Source organism: Chelonus insularis, unplaced genomic scaffold (genome assembly GCF_013357705.1).
Source record: "Chelonus insularis isolate UGA/USDA-ARS -01 unplaced genomic scaffold, ASM1335770v1 contig_10_pilon, whole genome shotgun sequence".
NCBI classification, from domain to species: Eukaryota; Metazoa; Arthropoda; class Insecta; order Hymenoptera; family Braconidae; genus Chelonus; species Chelonus insularis.
In genome coordinates, this window is record NW_023276350.1 from 143,614 (window position 1) to 149,613 (window position 6,000).

The following is a 6,000-nucleotide window of genomic DNA, read 5'->3' on the forward strand; positions in this document are numbered from 1 at the left end:
TTTACAACAATGTATTGAGCTCGGCTTGAAAATCACTAAAATTCATAAAGATTTACAGTTTAAGCAGTCAGCTTGGTTGAAGAAATACGTAGATTTGAATACAAATATAAGAAAAAAGTCCAAAAATGACTTTGACAAAAACTTTTTTAAACTGATGAATAATGAATGTTTATACATGCTGTTTAGGAAAAAACTATGAAAAATGAACGTAATTATAGAAATATAAAATTAATAACAAAGCGGGAAGGGAGATATAGAGCACAAACTCTGACATCTCAACCTAATTTTCATAGCAGTATTATTTTTGATAATGATATGGTCATAATCGGAATGAATCAACTTGAAATACTGTTCAATAAGCCAATTTATGAAGGGTTTGCAATACTTGATTTATCAAAATATTTTATTTATGATTTCCATTATCATTATATTGTGAAAAATTTCAAACATAATGTTAAATTATTATATACTGACACAGACAGCTCAATTCATCATTTTATGAATGTAAATATACATGATTGCATAAAATGCAACATTCAAAAGTATGACACTTGATTGTCCTGAAAATAATGTTTATGGAATTCCATTAGCTACTAAGAAAGTTTCAGGTTTAATGAAACACGACAATAATGGAAAAATGATGACTGAATTTATTGGGCTTAGAGTGAAAATATATAGTTTTAAAGTTGAAAGAAAGAGGATCAAGAGAAAGACAAAGGTGTGAAAAAAGCAACAATCAAAACGATTACAATTGATGATTATAAAGAATGTTTGTTTCGTCATACCATTTAAAAAAAAAATGAATATCATATTGTCAGAAAGAAACTCGAAGTATGCACTATTTTGAGATCAAAAAAAGCCTTAAGTTGGCAAGACAATAAAAGCCAACTATAAGATGAAACAACTGATACTATGCCATAGGGTTATAAAAAATGCAATACAAATTTATCATTTTTATATTAAAATTTTAGTGGTCTAATTGGTAGTATATTTCTTCTCAAATACATACTTATATTTGCCGATGCGGGCTTTATCACCAACTTTGCAATTATTCTTTTTCTTTATCTACGTGATTTTTAAGCTTCCTGTAAACAGTATCAAATAATTTCTTTTCATTGGCTGAAGCTACATCCATAGGTTTCATCTTGATTGTACAATGTTTATGATTGTTATATGACGATAATAATTTTGATAAAATGTCTATCCATTTGGAATTTTCATGTAAAGTGAAATTTTTCCAAATTTTATTTTTTGAAGTTCGGTTGAATTGCTCACAAATTGATGCTTTGAGATTGCTGAATGTCGAATACATGTCAATTTTGTTTTCTTTGATAAGTCCTTAAAAATCTTTATTATGAAACTTTTTTCTCCGTCCGCATGTAAATTCTTGAGTATTCTTTTTTGTTTTAATGTTCAGAGAAAACACAAATAACTGTCGATAGATATTGATATCCTTTATAGTAGGATTTATATGCAGTCATATCAACAAGATCAGTTTGCCAAGTCTAATCGAGACGACGTTTATCCACATGTCGTTGATAATTTCTTCTCACTGGTCTATAGAGCTCTCCTGCAATTTCTCTTTTTTCCTCGTTCATAAACATTGAGCTTTAGGTTTTCCTTTCAATCTTTTCTGAACGTTCTCCTCCAGCTGTTTAAAAATGTCGGTATGTCTCTTTAAACGTATTCAATTCATTTATTTTATCTAATTCAGCCTTTTAATTTTGTTGTGCTATTAATGACAATTCCAATTGCTGTTATACTTGCTCACTGATATTTTTTATTTTTGCTTGAACATTTTGTATCTCTTGTGTCAAAGATGCTATAGTATTACTGATACTTGATTTGACAACTTTAAATGATACAGCATCATTTATATCTACTGGATCAGCAAGATTGCACAATCTTTTGTTATTCATATCATTCTGTTTATCGATTGTTATTTTAAACCCATTACTAGATGGATCGCAGACAGCATTTTTTCGTGAATCATTATTTAATTGACGTCCAAAAATATTTACATTCATCTCCACTCTTAAAGAGACAATTGATCAACGAGTGATGATATTAAGCATTTGATTAATATATGATTCTAGCGTCACGTAGTTCTTCCATAATTGACATTATTTCATTGTTATGGCTAAAATCATCAGCAGCTCGTATAGTTCTTTCTATAGAATTCTTTTTGATTAGCATTCCTTTTTTCACATCAAATTTTCGCGTTTTCATCGGTGTTTTATCCACTAATCCTTGTAGAAAGTTACGACGGGTTTAAACATTCCATTCATACTTCGTTGAGTTATTTCCCGTCCATGTTTAATAATTTTATGTTTACGTCGTATTGCATCACTCGGTTTTGCAATTTGATGCAGAACATCAGCTTGTTTTTGCATTTTCCTTTACTTCATACTAACACTTTGATGACTGAGACACAAATGTTCTTTTCCTCTTATTATTAGTCAATTTATATATTAATGAAGTAATCAAATCCTTCCCTATAACGTCCACGATTAATTTCCCTATCTTTGTTGATAACTACGAGTCCATACTTATCATTCTCAAATTCAGAATAAAGTTTTCGAAAGACATGTTTACATGATCATCATAAATATGGTTTAAATTCATATTATCGTGTCGAGAGAGCACGAGAAAATTTGTATTATCTCGCACAAGATGTTTGGGAATGCGTGCATAAGTTTGACAGAGATAAAAGCTATCGACATTTTTGTCTACCGCGATTTGAGAGGCCACATATCACCCTTCGAACGCTACTCGGTAATAGATTACCGTGACGCTGAATTTTTACAGTTCGACGTTGTCGAAATTCGACACCGGTAATTGAGTTTTTCAGTGCTCGAACTTCATCTAGATGTCAACTGAAGAGCTTGAGTATAAATACATGTCTTTCATAAAAATAATTTCAGTATGGCTCAGGTTATGACACGATACAAAGATAGCGCCGGCTGAGTTAACGTTATTATAAAGAAATTGCCATATGAGTTACATATTCCTGGATATCAGTATTGTGGACCCGGAACAAAATTTCAAAAACGATTAGAACGTGGTGATCCCGGTGTAAATCCATTGGATGCAGCGTGTAAAGAGTACGACACGTATTCGAAAAATCCAGAAAATGTAGAAGCAAGAAACGCAGCTGATAGAGAGCTTGCTGAAAAAGCTTGGCAGAGAGTTTTCGCTAAAAACGCGAACTTAAAGTAAATGAGCTGCTACATTAGCAGTTACTAGCATCATGAAAGTTAAATGGTTTAAAAAAAGAATCTCTGAGAAAGACCGTAAATTCTGCAAAATTAATGATGAATTCCCGTGCGATTTCCATAAAATCTGCATTGATAGCTGTACAAAAAGAAGTAAAAACGATTGGTGGAAAAGAGAATGTTCGAGTTTCCTGTGTATTTCCTGTACCTAGTAAAATTGGAGGTGTTCTACCATTTATACCGATATTTGCCGGTCTAAGTGCAATTGGAGCTCTAGCCGGTGGCGTTTCAGGTATTGCGAAGACAGTTAATGATGCTAAAGCTGCTCATCATCAATCGGATGAAGCAAAACGTCACATTTAAAACCAGCGAAAAAAAACATATAAAGCTATCACATCGAGCATTAACAAACATCGATATTTTAAAGTATGCAAAAATTATGAGAATTCCATATTTTCGTGAAGTTTTCATGAGAAATAACTAACCGAAAACTGAACCATAGAAAAATGAGTCAGCTATTATTAATCTTGATGATAAATATGGACCTGAAACTCACTGGGTGGCGTATAAAAAATGAGGAAATAACGAATATACTTTGATAGTTCCGGTAATTTAAAACCTCTACCTGAACATTAAAAAATATCTCGATGTTAATAGCATACTCTATAATCATACAAAGCAACAAGATTATCCAACAACAAATTATGGACATTTATGTTTAAAGTTTCTCGTACAAAATGTTGAAGGCATCTGGGGACTTGGTATGGAATTCATTCTCAACGATATATGAGAAGTGAACATGAATAAAAGTACTTCAATCATGGATGATTCGTTCACGATAACGCTGTCTGGACAGTCCTCCATAGTAGAGGTATATTATTTTCCATCTATCAAATTCACAAGGACGAAAAATTTTGTACTGGGTCTTGTTGAATTATTAACATTTAACTCTATTTTGAATCTTGATAATGGTGTAATGTCTGAATGTATTTTAATAATTTCACATAATTATTTAAAATATATTTTAAGAGAAGCTAAAAATGAATAGCAACAAAACTTAAGAATTGAGGTTAACGATTATTACTCAAGTTATTTTTCTTCGAGTTTTCCTAAGATTTCGTTAAAATAGAAAGGGTTCCGTAGAATAGTTAAGGAAATCATCTTTTAGATGTTTTATTGCTTCTGGAAAACCCACGTGGCGAAATGCAATAAAATTTTTAAGATTTTGATCGAGAAGTCCGGAGTCTTGATTTGTTTGAGCGTGAACCAAGTTGTAGTACCAGGATAGCATCTCGACGGCTCTACATTAATCACGTTGCTATCCATCGTTCGTTTAAAGATAATGGATATCACCCTTACCATTCTATGCCTGTACCGGCAAGATTACCTGATCTAACTTCTTTAGATTTTTTTTTGTGAGGTTATTTAAAGGATACAGTATATTCTATTTGCGTGATCGGATTCAAATGGAGGCTGCAGCAATCCCACCGGGAATGATTCAGGGTGCTAGATCTCGAACCGTGACGGTCATGAATGAGTGTCTCGGAGAAAATGGAAGTTACATTGAACAATACCGTTGAGTAATTCGTCTATATTCTTTGATTATTGACCAGCTACTTATTACGTTATCAATTTCAACTACGATGTAACTCCACTTCTGGTTCACAAAGACTTCTGACATTGTTTTCCAATGTTTTATCGCTTTATCATCTTTCCCCTGTTGCTGCAGATACTGAAAATTCAATCTGACGACTTTTTAACTTAAATTCTGGTCTACCACGTCTCTCAGCAAGTTGTTCGAAAGTACAATTTCTCAAACAAGCATATCCAGGTGGTGAAGCGCTATAAAATTTAATCTAAGTACTATCTGTCTCTGAACCTGGTCAAACAAGTCTCTTAGAACCTACTTGGAACATTTTGTTACATAACGAGCTATCTGCAGTTACTGATGACACGCGAAAATCGAATCTATCCACAATTTATCTCTGAATCGATGCCTAAAGATGCTTCAAAAGCCACCTTCAACTATTCATCAACTCTAACTGTGGTCTACCAAGTCTTCTATTCCATAATCAGCAATCTCCAACCACTAAAAATGCTTTAAAATTCGATCTGGCCTCTATCTGGCTCTAGTTCTCGTCTACCTAGACTTTGAACACTGTACCTAAGTATGATTCAAAGTTATCAAGTGTATTTTGGTCCTATAAATGTTTCAAATCACATTACACTCTTTACTCACCGCAAAAAAATCTGTTATTACACGTAGCTGTAGGTTTCAATTTTTTATTATGTAACCAGTCATTTTTTGAACCTTAAAAAAAAATATTAAAGCATAAATTTTACTTTTCAGTGATTTGACATCTGGGCTACGGAGTCTATAAATAAATTTTTTGAATTTTCTGTTTTGTAAAAGCTGCTTCTGACACCTAAAGAGGTTTTAAAGATCAAGTTCAACTACTTATCAACTTTAATCCTAATTTATCAAAACTTCGAGCAGATTTTTCAAGTGTTCTAATACATAATTGGCCGTTTCAAAATACTGAAGACACTCGAAAATTCAATCTATTTACTATTGATCTTTATGTTTAATTTCCTACGACTTTTCGACATGTTACTTTATGTTTGAATATTGTTTCTTCCTATGTAATCAACTATCTATTATAGCTGTAAAAGCATTTAAAAATAAATTCGACTATTGGTTTCAAAATTCTGGTTTACCAAGTCTGCGAATTCATTCCTTATATATTTTACCACCTAAAAAACTATTTCATATAGCTAAAGATGA